The 26,931-nt window shown below is 41.3% G+C and overlaps 1 protein-coding gene across 5 annotated transcripts in view; it reads left to right on the forward strand.

Annotated features, from left to right (window-relative positions):
* The window catches only part of HS6ST3 (heparan sulfate 6-O-sulfotransferase 3), a 682,494-nt gene that overhangs the window by 615,792 nt on the left and 39,771 nt on the right, over positions 1-26,931 (forward strand). The gene's annotated exons all lie outside the window — the stretch shown is intronic.

The raw sequence follows: 26,931 nt of genomic DNA on the forward strand, positions 1-26,931 counted from the left end.
GTAGGTACATCAGTGTTTCTGAGTGGGTCTAGAGTGAACGTGCAGTAAGAAGAGCATCCCTTCCAAGTCATTGTGATGTCGGCTAAAGCATGGTCCTTCCCCCTCCAGTAGACTATAGTCTTGAATGTCATCTTGAAAGGTTTAGAACCTGTTCTATTGAGAATTCCTCATAGATTCCTTCTCTTGGAATTTTTTCTATGGGAATGGGATGTTATTGGAACATCTTGAGGTAGCCAACAGCTACATCAGAGCTGCATATTGAAAAGATCGTTTTGACTCCAGCATGAGAAATGCAACCGATTTGGAGGTCATCTGGGGGAAAAACAATGGATTAAGGATTTGGATATTTTGAGTATGCAGGAACTGACAGACCATCCATGTGTGGCTGCATATGGCAGTTGTTGAAAATACAGGATGTTAAAAGAGTATAGGTGAAAGCAGAAAGTTGTGGGGTGGGCCACACGCTGCGTGAGCGTAAACATGGGGTCAGATCAGTGAACACAGGTCAGATAATTCATGACTCTCTGACTTTTGGGCTTGCCCCAAGGTCAAGCAAGTGTGTTTGCTTAATTAAAACTTCTGATCTTACTTACACTGCTTTTTGAAGGGACATTTGAATCCCTCTTGCCTGGTTCCCCCAGATTGTGATTCAAGTTGAGGGTCTGGAAGGAAGCCAAGATGAATCATAAACTGCAGACCTCAGTGACCTATTGTTCAACCCCAGAGTGGAAATGCAGTTACTGGAATGTATTGCTGAATAACGTGATTAATTTTCAAAGTCTGTGCTTGATTCTATCAGCGTGAGTAGAGCAGGAGACAAGGGCAAGGCACTAGGACCAGGAGATCAGAAAGCAGAGCGGGCAGAAGGCAAGCATGACGGGGAGATGGGTCTCAGTGGCAGGCATGGACCTCAATTCCTAAAGCAGGTCTCAGATCTGGAACTGGAAAAGTGAGACCTGGGGAGAATGGACATTGTAAAGGACAAACCAAATAGGCATCAAAGCAGAAAGAGAAGAGAAAGGGGAGAGGAGGGACGCAGGATCCATGTAGAGAGGCTGACTGCATCCCTACAAGGCAAGAGGACACACACTTGATACTATGCCACGTGTTTGCTTTAGCTCAAGTTAGTGGTGATTGTCCTGCCCTAGTCAGGACCAGCAGCCTTCAGTGGACAGTCCAAGTCTTACAGAAAGAGATAAATTGGAGGCAAAGAGCTGGACAAGGCAGCTCTTGACACATTCATTCTAGATACGAATTCTGTTGGCTGGATTAAGGAAGAAATCGTTTTCCTTAATGCCTTCCTTCTCTCTTTCCTTACTCTAGAGCTGCAGGTCTTAACCTTCGGGTAGAAGGCACTTTGAGAATTGAGTGAATGTGAGAGCTTTACTCCTCAGAGATTTTCTGAACTCTAGGACCCTCCAATGTTTTCTATAATTATAGGGCTTGAGAACACTAGTCCAGGATGAGACTGAGTCAGCCTTCCTGCAGCACATCCTAGCTTCTCCGGAAGAGACTCTGCCTCCCTCTTGTACGTGCAGAGCTGGCAGAAGACAGAGTGGAGTTGAGCTGTGTCCTTGCCTCTTAATTATTCCTAGCTGCGCATGCAAGTATGGATGAGCTGATTCTGGCAGAGAGATAGTCTTACTAGGGAATAGGGGAAAAGAAGAGATATTAATCAGAGTGCAATAGAACACTAGCAGCAACAGCCACCACCAAGCATCACAGGCCTGCTAATTTCCAGCCACTGTATGATACACTTTCCATTGTTACATTGATGTCATCACACCTAATTGACTGATGAGGAAACTGTGTCTAGGAGTTAATTTTGACTTATTCAGAGGCAGATAACTCTGCCTTTCTGACTGCGAGGAATTCTTTCTCCCATATCTCAGATGCCTGCATCTTGCTTGTGGAGGCACCCTCTTCCTTCTACCCTTTACAGAGCAAAAATTAATCTTAACATTTTGGAGTTTTCCTGTTTGAGGTCAGCTGCCAAGCTAAATAAAGGCCTCCGCTAGCACGTCAGTGCCTCTGTGAAAATGAGTAAAAGGCCTTCTTTTTTCCAGGTGGATGTAGCCCAGTGCCGGGGTACACAGCTGAGCAAGCAGAGCATGGGCCAAATTTCAGTCCCCTGACCCCTTGACTAGATGCCCTTGTGCAGTGAATGACCTGCCCAGCTCTACATGGCAGACATGAGCCAAAATTTTCAAAATGCTATCAGAGGTAAAGAGCCAAGGACAAAGCTTTGTTCTCAGAAGAAGCCATACTGTATTCATGACAGTTTCTCAGTGATGTTGATATTCAGTAGCTGTATCTTCTTAAACAAATTGCTCTGGAAGTTTACTCTTTTGAAAAAGCGTGTACTATAAAAATGGAAAGATAAAACTCTCAACAGGAAACCAGGGCAGATCATAACTCTGCTACCGTTCAGCAAATGAAAATGTATCAATAATGAGATGAAGCCCAATTCAAAACAACTTATGTTGTCTTTGGGCCTCAGAAATAATCTCTTTTCCATTATTAGGGAAAACGTGAACTCTTTCCGTTTCTTACAAATCCAAATCTTGTTTTCAAGAGATGAGCATGTTTAGCTAAAATTGCTTCCATTTAGTTATTATAGTGGAATGACAAATATGTTATTGTTGGTGTTTAGTGGCATTATTATTAGTTAGTTGTCAAACCTTGGAGGAAAAATCACGGACTAAGCCCTGAAAAAGTAACCTTATTTTCATAAATATGATCGCAAATAATTATCTCATGTCTAATATCCACTTAGCCTTAATATAAACTTCTCATGTGAAACCGGAATAGTTGTAGATAACTTAGAAATCTGTTAGGAAAATTAATAGAAATGATAACGCATATTTTGTGACATATTAGCATCCATATTGATTATAAAATTTCAACTTCGTCTCAGCCACACTTCCCCCCCCCCCCCACAGAGGGATGCTTTTCTTCAGAGAACATAATCAATTACCAATCTAGTCCTGATGCTGCCCCCAGTTTCTACTGGTTATATATATAAAACATTGAATACGTTAATATGTATATTATGTAAATATATGTAAATATGTATATGTTAATGTTCAAGCAAAGAAGGCCATTGAATTATTTAGGAAACCAAAAGCAGTAAAATTATCTCAGAGTCAAGGACTGCCAGTTTTCTCCATATTCTCCAAAATGGTTGCCATGAACACGTCACACCATTGCCAGATGGAATGGCTTTTCTTTGTTCGTTTTCAGCACTAGTGTCTTTCCTTGCACTTGGACGTATCGCAGGGAAAAGCTCCGTGGCCGTTAGCCAGCTCTAAAGTGGTGAACATCCAGAAGGGGCTTTGGAATTCAGTAGGCTGTTTTGAATAGGCTTGTCTGATGGTCACTTAAAACGAGTCATTCTAGGTAGAGAGAAGCCCTCCAAATAACTCAAGCTGGAGTGTCCAAGTCCCTGTTAGAAAGAGAAGAAAGGGGCACATGCCATCCACGGCAGGAAAGATGAAGTCTGAGAGGCCTGGAGTTCTGGTTGGTAAGAACAGGCAGAGGCACCAGACCCGAAGTCATGCATAAGTTGAGTAAGTTAGTTCAAACCGTTGGATCCAATGAAGCCAAAACAAAGCATATTATTTATGAAAGGAACAAGGGTCTTAGGAATTTAGAGTCCGAGGCGAGCACAGGCGTATGACCCCCAAATGTAAAAACAGTGTGTATGGCCCTGAATGAGCCCTTAGTCTCGGCGTGTGAAGGCTGTGTGTTGGGACCATGCCTTAAGCCTCAACAGCCTTAGGTGGTCTGTGTCCTCCTTAACCTGGCTGATTTGCCCCCCGACTGGGTCATGATTTCGCTTTCTTTACTCCTTATCCTCTCAGGGCATGGACACCCTATCAGCTAAGTGTCCAAAAGGATGGGCTGGATTTTTCATTTTCATGCGGTGTGTTAGAGTGCTAGGGGCTGTAGTAATCGCTGATATTTTCCACCTTGTCTTCCTGTCTCTGAGTCTGAAATTTAAACAATTCGACAATTCTAAAATTGTGTCTGAAATCTAAAATACGGCACAAACGCACCTATTGTGTTTCGACGAAACAGAAACGGACTCATCGTCCTGGAGAACGGACTTGTGGTTTCCGAGGGGGGCGGGGGAGAGAGAGGGATGGGCTGGGAGTTTGGGGTTAGTAGATGCAAACGATTACATTTACAATGGATAAGCAATGAGGTCCTACTCGATGTCACAGGGCACTATATCCAGTCTCTTGGAACAGACCATGATGGAGGATAATATAACAAGAGGAATGTATATACATGCATGACTGGGTCACTATGCTGTACAGCAGAAATTGGCACAACATTGTAAATCAGCTATTTTCTAATAAAAAAAAATTGTGAACCCCCTACCACCATCACCATCCATAGTCGTGGTGCATTAGAAAGTTAAGGTATTTCTTCTCTCCTGATAGGAAGAAAGGGGTCTTCCAGAGGCTTAGGCATTGATACCTCAGTTTATAAACAGGATGAATCAATGAAGTTTTGTCAGGCCATTTGAGATAATATAAACCAGTTCCTTTTACTGGGAGATGAGCAATGCCCTTTTCAGCAGGAGGAAATCTTGAATAGGAAGATGAGACATGGGTAAAAGGAGCCTGGCAGTGATGTGTGTGAGACCTTTGCATCATGAGATCCCATCAAAGCTGTATTGACTGGGTTGAGAAGAGGGTACCTTAAAACTCTCATGTTTGGTGCATCACTGATCTTGAGAAACTCCCACCATGCTGCTTCCCAGCTCTGACCATTAAGCTTAATGAAAACACCCTGGAGAAAGAAAGAGTCAGGAGAAAGAGAGGAGGACAGCCAGGCCCTGAAGGCATCTCTTCATCTTTATATTTCCTAGCACTTCTGGCTATAGCCTTTTGACTCATCACTATTGGGAGACTGCAGACCCAGGCCGAAATTCACTTCCTGCTGAGAAGAAAGGAGCTTTGAAATAAATAAGTTGCATGTTTATTTGTATCAATGTCTGCTTTATCTCCACATGAGGATCTGGGGAAAGATTAATGCTGGGAATGAAAATCCTTCCAGAAATGAATATGACCTGAGCAACTGACCAGTCTGATGAAAGCCAGTGCTTCAACAAGTGAAGTGAGCAGATGCTGCAAAGCAAGGGAGAAAAGGGGAGGAGTTGCCACTGCCTCTTCAGGAAAATGAGCTTGTAGGATTTGTAACTTTTTTTGATGTCTTTATTATTATTATTAAAGCATAGTTGACTTACAATGTTTCATCAAATTCTGTTGTACAACAAAGTCACCCAATCACACACATTTCCCTGTGCGGTACAGTAGGATCCCATTGCCCATCCATTCCAGATATAACAGTTTGCATCCCCCAAACCCCCAAAATGTCCATCCCTCCCACTCCCTACCCTTCCCCCCAAACCCCAGGAACCCCAAGTCTGCTCTTCTTGGCCATGCGCTGTTTGTTTTTTGTTAGTTCGTTTGTTTGTTACTTTTAGATAGGATCAGCTGTTCCATATTTTAGGTTCCACAAATAAGTGGTATCATTTGGTACTTGTCTTTTTCTTTCCGGCTAACTTTTTCACTTTTTCTGTTTGTTTTGGCCAAGGGGGAAGTGGAGAGCTAGAAAAAAGTGGCGTCGTCTGATCCACACGTGCACAATGTCATAGGACAGATAGCGTTCAGGTGAGGGGTAGCGATGTTCCTGCTTGTGGACAAATAAAATGACCCGGCTTTGCTTAAAAAGCAGTGGGGAATGGATTTCTATTAAAAAAAAAAAAAAAAGACTAGCTTAAAAAGCACTGTACAGAATGCGTTTTACAGATCTTAGATGTTATCCTCAAGGAATTATAAACTGGGTGCCTCGAATTGGACATGCAAACCCAACTTCATCGACTGACTGTATTAGTTAACCTTGACTTTCTAATTTCACTGTACCTTCCTTCAGGGCCATCCTCAAGGAAGGGACAGAAATAGTACGACAAATACGACAAAACCAGTGGCTTCCCATTGCTCTTAAAATCAATCAGACGTTATGCCGTGGCTGACGAGGAGGCTGTGTGATGTGGTTACTGCATCTTTTTCTTTTCTTCCCATCACAGCACTCCAGCCCCATGAGCATCTTACTGTTCCCAGGACGCACCGGACTCTTTCTTGCCTCTGCCCCTTACCGTTGCTCTTCCCTGCAACAAGAATGCCTCTTTTCCTAACCTTTTTTCTGGACAGTTCTTGTCATCCGTCAGATCTCGAATGTCCCCTCAGACTGTCTTTCTTCTGTAGCTCATCACCCTGTTTATTTTCTGGATGGCACCAACCATGGTCTATAATCATCTTTAGTTACCCCTTCTAGTATTTAATCTGTTTTACTGTTTGTTTCCTTCACAAGACTGTAAATTCCTTGATGTCGCAAGATCTGTATTAGTTACCCTTCAATTCCAAGAACATAGCAGGTATTCAATAAATATGGATACAGATTGAGGGCATGAATTTAAATTCAGATTTGCCTCCAAAGCATGTGTTCCTTCCATGAGACTATAAGAATCTCCTATCAGTGGGTGTGTAAGTGAATAAAGAGTTAGACACAGAGGCCAAACACACAATAAAACACACACTTGCATGAAAATATTACAGACAAGAACATGTGACACATGGTCAAAAGATACTTTTTAATTTTTTTTAAAAAATTTAAATTTACATAGAGTAAAACTGACTTTTTTTTTTAGATGTGCGATTCTCTAAGTTTTACCACATATGTAGATTCTTGTAACAATCTCTATAACTAGGATACAGAACAATTCCATAACCACAAAAAACGTCATCATGCTAATCTCTTTCTGTCCAGCTCTCCCCTGCTCCAACCACTGGATCTATTCTCCATCTCTGGACTGTTGTCTTTCCAGAGTGTCACAAATGGAATCAGACAATAGGTAACCTTTGGAGATGGGCTGTTACTCACTTAACATGACTCCATGGAGAGCTGTCCAGTTTGCTGTGTGTGTTCATTTTTTTATTCCGTGTTGTTTATGAGTAATATTCCATTGTTTTTGATGCAGTTTATCTCTCAACCTGTGGATGGCATTTGGATTGTTTCCAATTTTTGACTCTTGCAGGTTGGGCAACTATATACATTGTGTATGGATTTCTGTGTCAGCATAAGTTCTCATGTCTTTGGCATAAATACCTAGGAGTGGGATGGCTGCGTCAAGATCATTCCACGGGAGTGGAGAATGCATGTTTAGCTTACGAAAGTGCCGGAGTGTTTCCCCGAGTGGTTGTACCAGCTCTCGTTCTCACCAGCAGTGTATGAGAATCCCAGCTGTTCCCCATTCTTACCAGCTCGTGCCATTTTATCATTTACCCATGGATGTATGTACATATGGACTTGTCTATATTTATTTATTGTAGCCTTTCTACTAGGTTGGTAGTGGCATCTTATTTGGTTTCAAATCGCCTTTCTTCAGTGGGTCAAAACGTTGAGAATCTGTATCTTCTTCACTAAAATATCTGTTCAAATATCTTTGCCCATTTAAAAAAAAATTGAGTTCTTTGTCTTATTATTGCATTGTAAGGGTTCTTTATATATTTTGTAATCAAGTTCTTTGTATGACATGTAATTTGCAAGTATTTTCTCCCGGCTTGTAGCTTGTCTATTCTTTCTCTTGGCAGTGTTGTTTGCACTGTCAAAATTTTTCACTTTTGATCATGTCCAATTTACCCAGTTTTCTCTTATGGATAGTGCTTTGCTGTTATAGCTGAGAACTCTTTACCTAACCCAACATCAGGAAGGTTTTCACCTATGTTTTTCTCCATAAGGTTTCTAGCTTTACATTTTATATTTATGTTGATGACCCTTTTTAATTTCTGTACAAGGAGTCAGGTTTAGGTCAAGGTTAATTTTTTGCCTAAGGATAACCAATTGCTCCACCACCATTTCTCAAAAGTACTATTCGTCCTTCCTTTCACAGCTCTGTCAAAAAATCAGGTTATGGAGTTCCCATCATGGCTCAGCAGAAATGAATCTGACTAGTATCCATGAGGACTCGATCCCTGGCCTTGCTCAGTAGGTTAAGGATCTAGCCTTGCCATGAGTTGTGGTGTAGGTCACAGACGCTGCTCAGCTCTGGTTTTGATGTGGCTGTGGTGTAGGCCGGCGGCTATAGCTCCAATTCGACCCCTAGCCTGGGAACCTCCATATGCTGCAGGTGCGGCCCTAAAAAGACAAAAAAAAAAAAAAAAATCAGGTTAGTAGACTTGTGTGGGTGGGTCTGTTTCTTGGCTATCTGTCCTGTTTCATTGATTTGTCTATGCCTTTTCCAAAACCACAGTCTTGAGTAGTAGAGCTTTATAATAAGTCTTAAGATCAAATAGTATGGATCCTCCAACACTAATCTTCTTCCAGCTTGTTTGGGCTATACTGTTTTGCCTCTCCATGGAATTTTTAGAATCAGCTTGCCCATATCTATAATACGTCCATCCTTCTGGGATTTTGACTGGAATTACATTAAACACATAAATCAAATTGAGCAGAATTAGTATCTATCTCAACTTTATTGAGTCATCTAATCTATGAACATGGTAGGTCAGGTCATTATTCTTTGATTTCTTTCATCAGCCTTTTATAGTTTCCACATACAGTTTTGCCAGTCTTTTTGGAGTATTCTATAAATGTCAGTTAGAACCATTTGTTGATGATATTGTTGGTTATACTCAAGTGCTGAATTGAGGCGTGTCCACTTGAAGTTCTGTTAGTTTTCACTTCATGATTTTTGAGGTTCTACTGTTGGGTGCATACACATTTAAGATTGTTATATATTATTATTTTACTTTTTATTTATTTTTTGCTTTTTGGGGCCACACTTGCGGCATACGGAGTTTCCCAGGCTAGGGGTCTAATCGGAGCTACAGCTTCTGGCCTACGCCACAGCCACAACAATGCCAGATCTGAGCTGCGTCTGCGACCTACACCACAGCTCATGGAAAGGCCAGATCCTTAGCCCACTGACCAAGGCCAGGGATCAAACCCGCAACTTCATGGTTCCTAGTTGGATTTGCTTCCGCTGCGCCATGACGGGAACGCCAAAATTGTTACATATTCTTGATGAATTGACCCACTTATCATTTTGTAATTCCTTCTTTATCCCTGGTAATATTTAAAGTAGATCGTTTTAGACTACATACAGTTGAGTCTTTTGTTTTTGGCCATTCTGATAATTCTTTACTTTTCATTACTATGTGGACTATTTATATTTGATGTAATTATTGATATGCTTGGATTTAGGACTACTGTTTTTATGATTTGTCTTTGTTTGTTTGTTCCCTTTGTCTTACAATTTTTTTCTTCCCCCTTTCTCCTGTCTTCTTCTCAATTGTTTGAATTTTTTATTATTCCATTTTAGTTTATCTGTTGAATTTTTAAATATCTCCCTCTGCATCAATGCTTAGTGTTTGGCTAAAGATTACAATATACATACTTAACTTTGTGTAGTCAACTTATAATTAATATTTTATCACTCTTAGTGGAACGTGGAAATTTTACTGCAATAAAAGCCCTTTAGCTCACCTCCCTTTATGTTATATCAGAATCATCATTAACTTCATTGTAGTTATAATCTCTGTATGTTGAAGCCCCAGTCAGACAATGTTATAATTTTTGCCTTCAACCATCATTCATATTTAAAGAATAAGGTGAGAAAAATCATCTATTAATCAGATATCTACCATTTCTGTGTTTATTCCTTCATTCCTGAAGTTCCAAGTTTCCCACTGATATAATTTCTCTTTCTCTTGAAGAAATTTGTCTTTTAGAGCAGATCTTCTACTGCTGCTGGATTCTCTTAGTTTTCCTTCTGAGAACGTACTTATTTCCCCTTTATTTTGGAGGCAGAATTTTGCTAGATACAGAATTCTAGGTTAACAGTTGTTTTCTTTAAACATTAACTAGAAAATGCACTGCCTCCTGGCCTCCTTGCTTAATGATAAAAAAAAAAAAAAAAACCACAGCCATTTGAATTATTCTTCCTCGGTGTATAATATACCACTTTTCCCTGGTTTCTTTTTTTCTTTGCTTTTAGTTTTTAGCAGTTTGATTAAGATGTGTCTGTGTATGGACTTCTTTGAATTTATCTTAGTTGGGATTTATGAGTTTCTTAAATCTGTAGTTTTACCAAATATCTACCAAATTTGAGATGTGTCAGAACTTGAGGACATGATAAAATATGCATTCTTGAGTCCCTCGCATTGACGTTTATATAATATAGCTCTCTCCACATGTGATTCTGGGGCCTTAGCTTGATGCAGAGCGGCTTTGGCTATCTCATTAATTAATTCCCTCACAAAATTCTGGTAAATGGTTATTTGACTTTCCCTTGAATGTACCATTACCTTCCCTTTTAAAAAAAGGTTTTCAGGAGTTCCCGTCGTGGCGCAGTGGTTAACGAATCTGACTAGGAACCATGAGGTTGCGGGTTCGGTCCCTGCCCTTGCTCAGTGAGCTGTGGTGTATGTTGCAGACGCGGCTCGGATCCCGAGTTGCTGTGGCTCTGGTGTAGGCTGGTGGCTACAGCTCCAATTGGACCCCTAGCCTGGGAACTTCCATATGCCGCAGGAGCGGCCCAAGAAATAGCAAAAAGACAAAATAAATAAATAAATAAATAAATAAAAGTTTTCACTAATACAAAGCAGCATATACACTTTAATTACCTAAATTGTTACTGTTATTCATGACATAGTGTCTTTTAAGGTCTTTTCCTCCCTGCTACCCCCAATGATATTAGATACAATTATGAAGCTTCTTCATTTGGCTCCTGGGGCTGTTTCCTGTACCAGGTCCTCAAGTTTTGCAGTGGGAAATAGATTCTTCGTAGGCTGGAAGATCACTTCCTCATTCAGCAGTCAATTACTTCAGGTTCCTGAACCTCGTCCAGTCTCTATTTCATGAGGAAACTGCTCCCTTCTGTGCCAATTTTCACCATCCTTTAACATCTGACCTTGGGTCTTTGGATCTTGCGTGCTAATATTCCATTCTGTACTATCAATAATAAATATTTCACAAGCACCTATGAGGTACAGAGTGAATCATGACAAGCATATGTTGTGTAATCACAGTCTGCCAGAGTAGATATTATCTCTTGATTACTCCTGGTCTCTGTGAGCCCAGATGAAACGTAAGAATCCTTTTCAAACAGGGGGGTCCAGGCAGCCATATCAAGCCATCAGACTTGATAGATACAATGATATTTAGTTGACATAACTATGCCAGATTCTAAAAGGCAATTATGTGTGTAATCTGGGAACGTAACAAGATAATTTTTAAATTAATGATGACTTCTTGTTTGTGTGAAGGGTTTGCCTGTGTACTTTTCATCAACATAATGGTTTTTATAGGACAAAATAATATGGTTATTATTTCCCTATGTCTGTATGTATTTTTATATATAAATAGCATACACAAATACACTATACCATGTATATGTTACCATATATATTGCATTATATAGTGCATGCATATGTATAGTTATATTTTATAAACATACATACATGTATGTATATTATGTGTTATAATATATGTTAATACATAATATATACATACTTGTACACACACACCTTACCCTGCCTAAAGTGAAAAATGAATCGCCCTTCCATATATAATTTCAGGAAATGGAAAAATTAAAAATCATCTTTTGTGGACAAGGAGATTAGATGCTCTGGTTTCTGAGCACTTAACCGTCTTTGTGAAAAGGGCTTGCCCACAGTTTCACAGCAAGATTCAATGAACGTTCAGTGATAGATTCACACACGTGAGCTGTAGAACGGAAATCCATTTTGGTCCTGCATTTGAAACACAAACCATGGCTCAGATGGCTCCCTGGGAGCTCGCAGCCCTGGCCCATTTTAACAGTCTGGGAGAAACTAAATTTTGAATTTACCATGTGTGTTCCTGCTGGTGTTCCATGGAACACTTCCTACATCTGTCACCGTCGTCTTCGCTTTTTGCGTACTTGCCCTATGAAAGTGTTGAGCTCGCCAGCCCCCTGGCTACCAATTTCCGTGAGAGTCTCTAAAATAGCCCCTAACTTGGCTTCAAGCATGAACGGAGAGGCCAGGATGTTGCTTTGGTCTCTACAAGTGCAGATTGCCAGTCGAGAGGAAATTTTATAACCTGGGTTTTGGCCTTGGACAGAGAGACCTGCGGTCCATGCTTGCTTTTCCAGAAAGAGAGGGGACTGTCGACCTTGGGCATAAACTATTTCAGGTGCAGAAAGGGCAGTTTTCCCTCTCCGAGCTGGCATGGCTTTGTTTATCTGGAGAGATTTCCATTTGTGACAGCCTGGCAATCTGATTTGAAAATTTCGATTCTTCATTATCATGCCTCTTGTATTAGGGAACTTGCAGTGACATGTGTTTATTAATCTTAGTTCCTCACCTCCCCCCCCCAAAAAAAACCCTGCCTAGATGGTTTAGAGCTGGAAAACACTTGCAGTCATCAGTGCTCCTCTCATCAGCAAGTTTCCCTTCCCTCCTGGCGCCGCGCGGGTTGGTTGCGATGACCAATTGTTGGCTCTCTTTCCTCATGTGTGGTCCATGCTCTGCTCATGAGAGGGATGGAGGGAAATGAAACACATTGCATAGTCCTGGGAAGGAGGTGGGTTTGTGTCTCACCAACATACACTAGTAGCCCTGAGCTTTAGTTGAAAGGATGCGTCTCACCTGGGTCTTTACTTTACAGTCTGAAAGTCATGGTCATGAGATGCCCTCTCTGTATCCCTCACTCCAGCAGGCTGCACAGAAAAATACAGCTGCTCACAGCAGGGTTCTAATCACCACTTCCCAGTCGATGGTGAGCACAGGCAAGGCGTGGAAATGGGGGCTGGTTTTTGATGGGGAGTCTCTCTTCATCATCCCAGCATCTGTTATCATTGCTTCCCTGGAAACTCCTGGGTTTGTTGCTTGCCACAGAGGCAAAGCTATAAACAGAAATATCATTCTGGGGTGAAATTAGCCGAGATATGAAATGGATCCATCTGATGGGGAGTAGTTGGGAGACAGAGAAGCAGCAGCTGTGAGATACGAAACAGCCCAGATGTTAGGTAAGAAGAGTTGGTGACTTGCGAGCCTGCCAGTGGTAACAGGATACTTCCCACCATCCCATTATGTCAAAAGGGAATTTACTGGATTTTCACCTCATGTATCCTTCCGGCTTGTGGGCCTGAGAATTGCAGAGTGTGCCTTGATAATTTAAACAACCATCATTAGGCAGTGCACATTTGATGTCTAATTAAATCTCTCAGACTGCAGAATCACAACCGCACTCCGTCATCTGGGGATCTTTATAGCCTGCTCCATACCATAGCAAGCAAAGGTATATAAATCTGTAGTCAATTCTCAGAAGGCCAGAGTGCCAGGAATGTATTTCCACAATAGTGCTCTGGGACGTCCATGCTAGTTTTAGGTAATCCCTGGAAAGGGAGCAAGGATATGATTATGGTTCTAAGAGTTACCTCCCTCATAACATCTTGTTTAAAAATAATAATGCTTTTCATTTTAGTTTTTCATCGTCACCCAAATATTTTCTTCTTGACTGCTTGCAATGACATGCTAAGAAGGTAGGCAGTCCTTAGCACTTGGCACTAAGTCCTTCCACTTAGCCCCCTACTTTTGTTTCTACCAATTTTGCAATTATGACACCTTGCACTTGGGAAATGGGCAATGACGTTCTTTTTCTGAGGAGACCAGACACTTCAGTGTCATCCTTCATGTCCATTCATTTCAATCCCCAATGACAGATGAACCAGTAAAACGTTTGGTACTCCCCTTCTACGTGAAAACATGTAACCCTGATTATAATTTTGTAAATGAGTTATTTGTATGTTATACAAAACTATCTGAGAAACACTCCATGCAGGTTACAATTCCAGGAAACTGTTGGGGGGGGGGGGAGCTTCAGCCTGATGAATTTACCATCTATAAAAATTAGACATTTTAACAATGAAGATCTTTCCAACATTTAAATTTCCTGAATATTTATGGTGATGTTTCTCCCCAAAATGTATTTGAAGATATTGCTACATAACTTCAGCGCTCTGAAAACAAAAACAAAGCTTCTATGTGACAAATCACTTTGCCTGCAAAGAAGATATCTGACCAAGCGTGTATTCTTTTTCTCGTTTATTTTTTGGGGCTGATAAGTGGACATCTATTTTTAAATTCTGGTGCCGATGTCTGATAACTTGAAAGGTGAAGAAAGGAAATAGGCTACCCTGTGGCAGATCTTGGGGACTGTACCACCCTCGGAAAAAAAGGAGCAAGGATGAGGAGGCTTGTTTCAGCTCCCAGTTCTGGATGTGATGTATAAGGTCATCAGATGAAACGTGAAGTAGAGATGGGCTTTCTAACCAGCTGTGTCTTTTGGTTCCAGCTGACTGAGAGTACAAAGAAAATGTGTCAGTCATGAATATTAAGTTTCTTTCTGGCATTTTTCTTCCAGATGGAAGCAACATGCACATTGCAGCAATGCTTCTTCCAGCTGATGAATTTTCTTATTTATATTTTTGGCAAAGCGTATTGATTTTCATCTGTGATTTCCACTCTAGTGCCCTACTGGATGGTTTTCAAAAATGTTCAGCTTAGCTTCTTTTAAAATACCCCGCCCTCCAAAATAAGCTATAGTAAAGTCATTCCAGCACAAGCCCTTTTATTATCTCTCAAATCCTTCACTCTTTTTCATCCTCTTGATTAGCTTTGGAAGGCCCTGTTATAAACCTTTTTTTTTTTTTTTTTTTTTGCTTTTGCTTTTTAGGGCCGCACCTGCAGCATATGGAGGTTCCCAGGTTAGGGGTCAAATCGGAGCTGAAGCCACCGGCCTACACCACAGCCACAGCAATGCCAGATCCAAGCCGAGTCTGCGACCTACACCACTGCTCACAGAAACGCCAGATCCCTGACCCAATGAGCGAGACCAGGGATCAAACCCACATCCTCATAGATTCTAGTCGGATTCGTTTCTGCTGAGCCATGAACGGAATTCCTATAAACCTACATTCTAAAGTGACTTGTGACATTATTACCCAGTCTTGTCATTACAATATGATAATGATATTAATAGTCAATTTTATATTAAAATCTACTGTTTTTAATGTCTTTGTGCCAGGTACTTGGGATATCCTTGATATTCATTATGGCTCTTAATGCTTCCAACAGCTCTACAAGTAAAATATTATTTCCATCACATAGTTGAAGAGACTAGAGACAAAAGGGGTTAAGGAAAATTTTCCCAAGGCCACATAACTAACAAGTGGCAGAAGCAGGATTTGAAGCTAGTCTCTTTGAATCGCAATCTCATTCTTTCAACTGCAAAGCTATCAAAATTGTATCAACTTGACAATTCTGTTCTTCATTCATTAATATCTGCCTTACATTTTCAAACAAAAATACCATAGTAATGTCGCTATGAAATGTTTTTAAAGTTATGCTTTTACTCATTCAAGTTTCTATTTTTGAAAATTATTTTTCTGTTTGGCCTCCAGAGACCCCAAAAATAATTAGATCTAAAGGAAAGGGTTTGATGTTGAGAGACCAGTTTTCATTGAAAAGATCTTTTCCTAACTCTTATCCCCATGGCAACAAATATCCAACCGAATTCCCCTGTGCAATCTCCATCAAATGCAAGGAGCTGTACATCCTAGTGCAGCTGTCGCTTGATGGAGATGAGGCGTAGTGGTCCAGCACAGTGATGCTTATGGTACGCATCCATTTGTGGGCTTTGCTTCATGATGTATCTGTTGACAGCTCTGAGAAGATGGTGGGAAGAAAAAAGCAAGACAAACCCAAATTATCATCACCATGATCCCTGATGTCGGCTTTAGTATTGATGAAAGATCTGTTTCCAATCTGTCTGTTAAACCTTTCAGAAGTATCAAGATTCACGTATTTGAAGCATCAGTCACCACAGCGAATTCATCTGGCATTTATTCGGGCTTTAGTTTGTGCAAGTCAATCACCGAAAAGGAAATCTTGCCTTTTGATTTGTTGCTGGCCCTTATTTGAATGAGAAAAGGGAAACTTCACATTTGAACATTTCAGGCCTTATCGTATCTTCCTTTTCCACATGACAGCGATAAAAACAGATCTTGGCAAAACTGCAGATGCAAAAGAAATTTTAAAAATGAACCATGCTGTCATTTCTTTTGAATGATAAGGCAATAAACCAATAATTCGAAGGATCACTGAACATCTCGCCTTCTCAAACAGGAGAGCAGCTCAGACTGTTGGTAGAAGAAAGCACCATTCAACTCAATGAATTTTCAAAGGGTAACTTTTTAAAGAAAACTCAGATTTGGGGAATGTCAGTGATGATTGACTGAGAGAAAAGTTAAGAATGGAAAGACATAGGAGCTTTGGAGATGGAGAGACCATCTCAGACACATTATAATTACAAGGCCTTGGATACATCATGTAAATTCATCAAGCTTTGGCCTCCTTAATAAAAAGAGAGCAGTTATAATTGGCAGCTTGCTGGGTCATGATGAGAAATAGGGCTAAGCTGTGTGAGACTATGAAGAAATGCTCTGTCATATATTAGTTGCTCAAGAAAAAGGCTGCCGCCATTTTTTGTTTGTTCTCGCTGTTATTCCCTGATGGGTCATGGTGTTATTTACTTATCTGTCTATGAGATCTGAGTGGGTGACCCTCTCTTCAGTGGGAGGGACATTGGACAGGCAATGATACAGCGAACACTATCCATTAACATTCTGCATATAAGGGTGTGTCCTTATGAGTCTGAGAACCCTGAATACAACTTAACAGACATGAAGTTATGCAAATCAGCAGGCTGAGGATATCTGCAACCTTTCGCAGCCTTCATGTTGTAAAAAATCCATTTATGAGAGGGAGAGGGTTGGCCCTCCAAAGGCAGATACTCAGAGCATGAGAGCCAGTTGGATGAGCCATTTAATTATGTTTATTGACCCTGTAACTGGAAGTCACCCAGTGCCCAGGAGTAGAAGCACAAGGGAGATTTGAAGCTCCATTTTTAATGGGAGGAAAATGCTGCAGGGGAAAGCAGAGAACGCAGATGTTTGCAAAGCCACGAGGTCCCAGGCTGCTCTGACCTAGGTGCCATCTGATTGCAATGTTGTCCCAGAAAACAGAGTCCCACTCAGAGTTCTGATCTAAGTACCTCATTGCAGAACTGGCAAACCGCAACCCCCTGGAGCAATCCCAGCTGAGAAGGGAACAAAGGCCGAGGGAATAAACAATCTGGTTAATTGAGTTTGAATGATATAATTGCAACAAGGGAGCGATAAAATGTGCAATAAGAAGGATGTCTAAAAACTCTAATAAACCTTGAAGGTGGTTATTGGGCCTCTGAAAATAAAGATGGAAAAAAGCTGTGAGATCATAGCATAGAAACCAGGAATCCAAAGGTGTGGTTGTGGGAAACAGGCAAAGTAAAGGTTTCTTTTAAAATTTCTGTTTCTGTGACTTCAGTTTTTTACAGTGACCTTTAGAGGGGTCCTGTTGTCAATAGGCATTTCGTAAGAATTTACTGTCATAGATGACCTTGAGCAAGTCACTTAATCTAAGTCTCAGTGTCTTCGTCTATAACATGAGGACAACAATGCCTAGCTTGCAGAGTTAGGGGAAGGAAAGAGATTATACACGCTTACACACACACACACACACACACACACACACACACACACACGATATCTATCTACCTACCTATCATCTATCTACACTATATTAATTTCCTAGATATGCTATAACAAACAAAATACCACAGACTGGGTGGCTTCAACAATAGAAATCTATTTTCTCATCATTGTGGAGGCTGGAAGATCAAGATGTCCTTCTCACTGTGTCCTCATGTGGCTTTTTCTCTGTGTGTGTGTGCACCCCTGGCATATCTCTGTGTGTCCACATTCTCTCGTTTTATAAGGACACCAGTCAGCCTGGACAGACTGGGATTAAGACTTAACCCTAAGATCCTCCTTTGACCTTAATTACCTCCATCAGGACCTTAAGTCAAAATACAGTCACAGCCTGAGACACTGGGCATTGGGTCATCCACAAATTAATATGAGAGGGACATGATTCAGCCCATGACACTAGAGAGAGAGAATAGAATTTAGAACCGCTGTACCACAGTAGGTACCTAATAAGCAAAAGTCCTTATGACTGTTAGGGGCAGTCTTCTTCTTATTCTCATATAATTCAATTTTCATATCAAATTTGTTAGATGCAAATTATTATCATAATTTTGCGAAGTGCAGAGAAGGCAAAATACTGCCCCAACATCATGTGGTCTGTGTCACATTTAAAGCCGGGGCTACACCTCATTGCTTCTGGCCAAGAAGAATCTCTTTTCTTCTGAACAAGAGAAATGATTCTTTCTACTGCATTGTGCTGCCACCATGTAGTTGGTCAACAGTCAGAGAAATAGTTTTCCTGTTAAATTCATGACTACCCTGGACCAAAGCATCTATGCTGCCTCCACTCGGAAGAAGCCATTCATCAAGGAGCTCAGCATCTGGACCATTGGCGCGGTCTCTGGATAGAGGCAAATTCAGCTCTTCTTAAAATTTTGACCTCTAACCCAATGTTATAACTTGGAAATCAAGAACAAGGTAAATGGCAGTTTCCGTTGTGGCTCAGCAGCTTTCTAACCTGACTAGTATCCATGAGGACAAGGGTTCGATTCCTGGCATTGCTCAGTGGGTTAAGGATACGATGTTGCCAAGAGCTGGGGTGCAGGTCTCAGACTTGGCTCGGATCCTGTGTTGCTGTGGCTGTGGCATAGGGCTGGCAGCTTTAGCTCCAATTTGACCCTTAGCCTGGGAACTTACATATGCTGCAGGTTCAGCCCTAAAAAAAAGAACAAGGTAAATGTGTTAGACTTTTTCCATTCCTGGAAAATTCTTTATTTTTATTTTTTTGGCTTTTATATCATTGTCCATTATCCGAGATAGACGCCAATAAATAGAAATCCATTGATTTTTTTTCCCAGTCTACCAAAGTACCTGCCTCTGTCTACACACACCATACCTACCATCTTATCGTAACAAAAAAAGGTTCCCATTCCTACCTAAGCCCAGATTTCTCATCTTATCTCTCCTGTGATCATTTCTCTTCTCTCTGACCTGTCAGTTTCTCTCTTTGGTGCATCATTTGCATCAACATAGAGACCTGTTCTTAAAAGAAATAAATGAGGAAACACCTTTGGTGACTTGATAGTTATGTTTTTGTGTCTTTTTTTGGCCGCACCTGCAGCACACAGAAGTTTCCAGACCAGGGATGCAGCCTGTGCCACAGCAGCAATGTGCTGGATCCTTTAACTACTAGGCCACCAGGGAACTCACTGCTCTATTTCTTTTTATTCTGCCCTAGTAAAATATAAAAGGTATGTATAGTCATTGTCTCCAATCTCTCAACCCTCATTTATTTCTCAACCTACTGCCATCATCTTTTCATGATCTTCCTCCAGAGATCCCTCGGTTCCTCTCTCTGTTCTTGGAGTCCTTTGTCTCCTAGCAGCATTCAACACTGCGGATGGACCGACCACGCCATCCTTCAGGGTCGCTTTTGTTTCTGGGCTTCTGCATCCGTATACTCAATTTTTTTTTGTGTGTGTCTTTTTGTCTTTTTCTCTTTTGTTGTTGTTGTTGTTGTTGTTGCCATTTCTTGGGCCGCTCCTGCGGCATATGGAGGTTCCCAGGCTAGGGGTCGAATCGGAGCTGTAGCCACCGGCCTACGCTAGAGCCACAGCAACACGGGATCCGAGCCGCGTCTGCAACCTACACCACAGCTCACGGCAACGCCGGATCGTTAACCCACTGAGCAAGGGCAGGGACCGAACCCGCAACCTCATGGTTCCTAGTTGGATTCGTTAACCACTGCACCACGATGGGAACTCCAGTATACTCAATTTTTTTCTTGCCCTATTTATATCACTAGCTTCTGCATCCTAGCCTCATTGTGTGCTCCTTCCCCGACAATCCAAAGGCCCTAAAACATTGAGTGACTCTCAGATTCCAAGCTCCTAAGAGATCCTCCCCTCTGATTTTAGGTTCCTAAGAGATCAGAAAATACACAAATATTTTATGCTTCATCCTACATGAGGTGCAAAAAGAAATAGTCTTTAAGTCCCATACTCAGGTGCTGTCCAATAGACCATACGCTTCTCTAGTGTTATTTATCCTGCTGCTTCAATGGTGTTTATTTTCTCACTTGATTTGTTTCCTATTTCAAAACAGCTGTCAGAGCTGCCTTTAGAATGTATGCGTGTTTTACATTTTGGCTGTTATTTATTGAGTACAGTCTGCATGCCTTCTCTTACGTAATCTTTCCAAGTATCCTATGAAATAGTGGTTGTTGTCCCTTTATTGACAGAAACTTGAGGCTCGGAGAGTTCAGGCGACTTAGCCAGGTTCATATAGTCACTGGCAGAGTCAGAATCCATCCCTGTGTCTGACTCAATCGCTGATGTGCTTCGTAAGACAAGCACAGTGTTACACTTGGCATTTCTAGAGCAAAGAGGAATTTGGGGTCAGGAGAAGGCCATTGCGTTTCGATTTGTAGGGTGCCTTTGGCTGTAAGCAACAGAGATCTCAGGTGATCTGGAATAAATAATGGAATCTATCATCCCAGTGATAGAAACTCCAGAGTTACGCCACAGCAAGATCAGAAGCTTAAGGATGTCACCAAGCATCCGGGCTCCTTCCAGCTCTGTTTTACTCTTCTCTGTGTTGGCTTCATCTAAAGGCTGTTTTTCCTCATCATTGCACGGTGGTTGAAGTAGTTACAGAGGCTCAGCGTTGTAGAGCATCTTCCAGCCATAGAAAAGAATTTCTTGCCTATGAAATTTATTATGAAGGAAAACGTTCAGAAGCCGCCCAATATACATCCTCTCACACATCTCGTTGACAAAACTGGCTACGGGTCCACCTATAAACCACCCACCTTGGCAGCAAAAGAACTGCCAGATGGCTTAGACTTATCAAAATCCACCTGATTCATAGGTAAGGAGATTGGCTTGAAAACTAGGAGATCAGGGCTTGGGCATTATGAACGAGGGGAAGATGCTATTCCACAGACAACCTACTCCATCTCTCAAGAAGTGTTTCGGGCACAATATCTGGTGACTGCACACTTGTGTTTGTGTATGTTCCATTTTGAAACCATTTTCCCTTTGAACAAAACTTCACTTTGTTAAGAAGAACTTTTCAGCTGTTCTTTGTACATACTTTTGTTCCAAAAGTCTAATGAGCTACTTTGTCGGCAAGAGCCTTAAATAAAACATGCTTCCCGTGGTACCAGGCATGCTTAATTATCCATCATTTGGTCTGTGACTGTTCTGTGTAGGATTTCCAACTTTTCAAAATGTACTGGTATGCAAAGGGATTGAATACATTCCCAAATCATCCAGAGGCTCATGCAATTTTAAAGTTTTCTCCTTAGAAACAAGTTGTCTGAGCTATATAATCTCTGATCATAACTAACAATTTGAACATCTTCCAATGAATTCCTCTTGTTAATAGTATCTGTGACTCAGATGCCCCTGTGCTGATTTCACCTCGTTCTTATTTATAGAATATTCACATTTTCATCTACCTTCCCTATGCTCTTTTCTTTGGCTCAAAAGTCAACCTTATTTTCAAGTGACATTATAAAGCCTCACAGTAAAGTACCTCACCATTCTGTGTATCCAGTTAGGATGCAGAGCAAACCCTGCCTCGGTTGACACATCACTACATAATCTCTCTCTCACCCAGTAGCATGGAAGCTGACAATTATTCTCCTACCCTGACGCTTTGTTTTACTTTAGGACAGGCACGTTCACATCAAAAGGATTTTTATATGATGGATTCCAATCTCTTCCCAACCACTCAGGTTGTCAGTTACCCATGGAATATAATTAACTGCGTCATCACCTCCCTTCCCGAGTGGAGGCTGGACTAGAGTTTGTGGGTCAAGACCATCCAGCCTCTTTCAAAACCTCTTGGCATCTGCTCCCTGGGGTTGTTAATCCTTGAGAATTTAATACAGTGCAAAATAACAATACTTCTCATCTTTGCAGAGTTGACAATTAACTAATTAGCCCATTAACTCATGGAGCCAGATTTGTCCCAGTGAGTTAAGGGCTTCGGGAGGTATATTAATCCTTTAAGGCCACTAGAGCAACATTTGCAGTTAATGGGCCCATATCCCTAACTTACTACCAGGGAGGGACTGGGGTATTGTTAGGAAATAGAAGTCATTAATCCTCACTGTACCCAGAGGGGCAGGTGAGAATGACTTTGCACAAATTGATGAGAAAATGGGTTTTGTTTTGTTTTTCTCTTTAAGACCAAAAAGAGACTCTGAGTTAAAACCAAGATTGGAACTCCATATTTTCTGGCATACAGCCTATATTCAAATTTGAACTCTTGCCAGAATGTGTGTGTATTTGTTTGTAGTTTAAGATCCAGTACTAAGAGTGGGTAGACCGGAAGTTTTGTGCAGGGGCTGGAGGTGGGGGGGTGAGATCGTAATTCTAGTATCCAGAGTCTTTGACAACAGGAGAAGAAAAATGTGATTTTTGTTTCTGTTCTATGATGTGCTTAAATAAGCATCTATTACGTCATGTGGAATATAACTCTAGTTGGCTTTGAGTGGTGGAGAATGTACCAAAAATATATCTATATTTTAACATGACTCCTGTTCTGCAGAACCTGGAGATTGTGGGAGTGAAGTGGGTCCTGCCTTTGAAAGGCTGCAGCTTATAAAATATCCAGGATTCATCTCTCCTCTGACTCTGCAGGGGGCTGGATATCCTATTGGCAAATCCTGCGAACCGGGGCTTATAGACTTGAAGGCTGAGCCGTGGGGCAGTTGCTTGTGTCCGCATTCCACACGGGGTTTCTGGTTCTCTGTGGCAAGGCAAATACTTTGGAGTCAAGTCATCAGATCCAAATGGAGGAAATATAAGCAAATAGCCAGCAGCTGGAGGCAATGGTGGAGGAGGGAAGAGATGCAGCTAAAGTGTTCAGAACAGAGCAAGGTTCGTTCTGCGGAGAAACTAGGGCAGGTGGCAGCCCCCAGTGTCCTTCAGGTCCCAAGGCCATGTGGTATCAAGAGGGAAATGGGTGATGCCTTGAGTGTTCAAGGGTAGAGCTTGGGGCTTACAAATGTGTTTATAAACTTATGTTCATTAATGCACAGGGCCATAATCCTTAAGAGCTCTGGCTGGATTAATATTAATAATATTAAATGTAATATAATACATAAATAGTATTAAAATCCCTGCTTATATTAGTTCACTACATGATAGTTAGATTACCGAGGCAGTACGTGATGCTTCAGGAATTCTTTCTTTTTTTCCAGCTATTGTGATCTGTTCTCTCAGGATGCTTCCCTCCCTCAATGCAGTTTCTACACCAAATAAGAAGGAAAGCTTTCATTTCAACAATAAGTTGCGTGGAATGTGGCAAAAGCCACATCAAACTTCTTGAAGGGCTTGTGTAGAAACTCAGCCCAAGAGAAGCTTCCATGGCAAAAAAAAAAAAAAAAAAAAAAAGTCTAAAGCTAAGATTTAGAGCATAATTATTCCAGCTTTGCTACTTTGAATCATGTCATTTCACCCCTCTCTGGTCCATCTTTGCTCTTTGAAAACCAGTGCGTATTTATCTGTATATTCCATTAACTCACTTTGGTCCACAAAGAGGGTAAGCCAGCATGAAGAAAAATGTACTTAGAAATATGTAAATGAGGAAATTGGTTGAAGGGAAAAATAAGGAAACACGAAGTTAAGATTATTTTGTCCATAAAGTGATTTCACTTGATAGAGGTTGTCAACAGCCTTGGTTCTTGCCAGTCAGAAATGCCAAGAGGGCAGTAGGATGAAGATGGTGACAATGATAAGAGTGATAATACCGCCTAAGTGCTTACCCACCGGGCTGGGTTGGTGCCCTGGGCTAAGTAGCATTCTGTTGACGTTGTCCTGTTTTATCATTTTATCTTCTGCCAGACTCTCTGAGGTAGATACTATTCTTGTCCTTATCTTTCAGGTAAGGGAGCCAAGGATTAATGACATGATAAAAATAAACAGGTTTTCCAAAGGAAGTAGAATATGGAGCTTGGTATTGCTCTGCAGGTCACCACCAAGAGGTCACAATGCAATACAGTGACCAGGTTCCTCAAATATACTCACTCCCCTGATGAATCTAAGTGAGTTCAATAGCATCAGAAAAATCAGAAAGAACTGCTCCAGTATTACATTTATCCAAGTGAAGTTTGTTAAAGAAATTCTGGAGTTCCCATCGTGGCGCAGTGGTTAACGAATCCAACTAGGAACCATGAGGTTGCGGGTTCGGTCCCTGCCCTTGCTCAGTGGGTTAATAATGATCCGGCGTTGCTGTGAGCTGTGGTGTAGGTCGCAGACGCAGCTCGGATCCTGCATTGCTGTGGCCCTGGCGTAGGCTGGCAGCTACAGCTCCAATTGGACCCCTAGCCTGGGAACCTCCATATGGCGTGAGAGTGGCCCAAGAAATGGCAAAAAGACAAAAAAAAAAAAAAAAATTCTGCAAGAAGCTACACACTTTGGTTCCAGGTATGCAGGACTCTGGTGCTTTTGTGTAACCCAAGGATATATTTCAGGAACCTAGAGGCATGAGTAGTTCTAGCATCAAAGCTGATGTCCCACTCCCTGGCCCACATCGGGAATTGTAGCTATCTCTACCACTTGTTAAATCCAGCCCACAGCTAGAGGTGGGATTGATCTTGTAAATAAGATCAATAAATGTGATAGCAAGGGCACATAAGCAAACAGGTCCCGTAAATTCACCCAGAGAACATCATCCATGGGTGGAGCCAAAACATACCTCATAAGACAATTTTGAAATGTTTTCCAAGTCCCAGAATAGTGACTATTCAAAGTCCAATTAATTTATATATTCATGCACTCAGAAATTTTATTGAGATGTGCCATCATGGAAATAAAACTAGATCCAGCTCCTCTCATCCCTGAACAGACCGTCTACTAATAGATACTGATATCCAGGTAAGCAACTAAAATAAAGCACAGCGGAACCATGATCAGGTAGATTTGCCATACACAAATGGGCAGCGCCCATAACTGGGGTTGGCTTTATTGTGCTGGCAGGTGAGAGAAGACTTTCCTGAGAAGATGGCATTTATGGGAAAATGGCATTCTGCTGTTGCTCAGCAGAAATGCATCTGACTAGTATCCATGAGGACACAGGTTCAATCCCTGGTCTCACTCAGTGGGTTAAGGATCCAGCATTGCCGTGAGCTGTGGTATGGGTCACAGATGCGGCTCAGATCTGGCATTGCTGTGGCTGTGGCGTAGGCTGGCAGTGGTGGCTCCAATTCGACCCCTGGGAACCTACATATGCCAAGGGTGCAGCCCGAAAAAGACAAAAAAAAAAAAAGAGAGAGAGAGAGAGAAAGAAAGAAAAACGGCACTTATGTTGAAATTGAAAAGAATATCAGGATTTAGTCAGGTTATGAGCACACAATCTCAGTTTAGGAAAAAAAAAACACATTAAAGTAAATATTATAAAATCTTTACCTTGGTCACTTAAAAAAAATAATAATAATCACTGCCAGGAAAGCAACCACTGCACCATCAGTCATCTTGGTTATCAAACTGTAAAACACAGTCTTTTTTTTTTTTTTCACTTTTTATTTTTTTATTTATTTTTATTTTTTGTCTTTTTGCTATTTCTTTTTTTTTTTTTTTCCCACTGTACAGCAAGGGGGTCAGGTTATCCTTACATGTATACATTGCAATTACAGTTTTTCCCCCACCCTTTCTTCTGTTGCAACATGAGTATCTAGACATAGTTCTCAATGCTATTCAGCGGGATCTCCTTGTAAATCTATTCTAGGTTGTGTCTGATAAGCCCAAGCTCCCGATCCCTCCCACTCCCTCCCCCTCCCATCAGGCAGCCACAAGTCTCTTCTCCAAGTCCATGATTTTCTTCTCTGAGGAGATGTTCATTTGTGCTGGATATTAGGTTCCAGTTATAAGTGATATCATATGGTATTTGTCTTTGTCTTTCTGGCTCATTTCACTCAGTATGAGATTCTCTAGTTCCATTCATGTTGCTACAAATGGCATTATGTCATCCTTTTTATGGCTGAGTAGTATTCCATTGTGTATATATACCACATCTTCCGAATCCAATCATCTGTTGATGGACATTTGGGTTGTTTCCATGTCCTGGCTATTGTGAATAGTGCTGCAATGAACATGCGGGTGCATGTGTCTCTTTTAAGTAGAGTTTTGTCCAGATAGATGCCCAAGAGTGGGATTGCGGGGTCATATGGAAGTTCTATGGATAGATTTCTAAGGTATCTCCAAACTGTTCTCCATAGTGGCTGTACCAGTTGACATTCCCACCAGGAGTGCAGGAGGGTTCCCTTTTCTCCACAGCCCCTCCAGCACTTGTTATTTGTGGATTTATTAATGATGGCCATTCTGACTGGTGTGAGGTGGTATCTCATGGTAGTTTTGATTTGCATTTCTCTTATAATCAGCGATGTAAATACAGTCTTAACTGAGTGGGTTGGTGGGTTGGTGTATGCATGGTATAAAATAATTCTGAATCAGTTTAATGTTGACTGTCTTGTTACAGGTGAGACTCATATATTCTTAGCTTTGGGTAGACTCTGGAATGTCTAAGCTTTTGCTAAGCTGATATTTGCCAAAGCTGTACAGCTTCACCTGATACAGTTGCCGATGAGACTCACCTTCCCCACAGAAGGAATGTTACATAAAGCTTAAGAGCAGGAGTTAATATCTGGGTTCAGAGTTGACCTCTGCTCTTAATTACCTGTGGGACCTTGTTCAAGGGACTTAAACTCTCTATGGCTTCATGTCTGAGCCTCTGAAAACTGGCGATGTTCATGTTATCATCTGTTCAGAATCACTTGT

The sequence above is a fragment of the Sus scrofa genome, chromosome 11, assembly GCF_054392235.1.
Source record: "Sus scrofa isolate SSC_HxYL_T2T_F1_AM1 chromosome 11, Sscrofa_HxYL_maternal_Yorkshire_Landrace_v2.0, whole genome shotgun sequence".
NCBI classification, from domain to species: Eukaryota; Metazoa; Chordata; class Mammalia; order Artiodactyla; family Suidae; genus Sus; species Sus scrofa.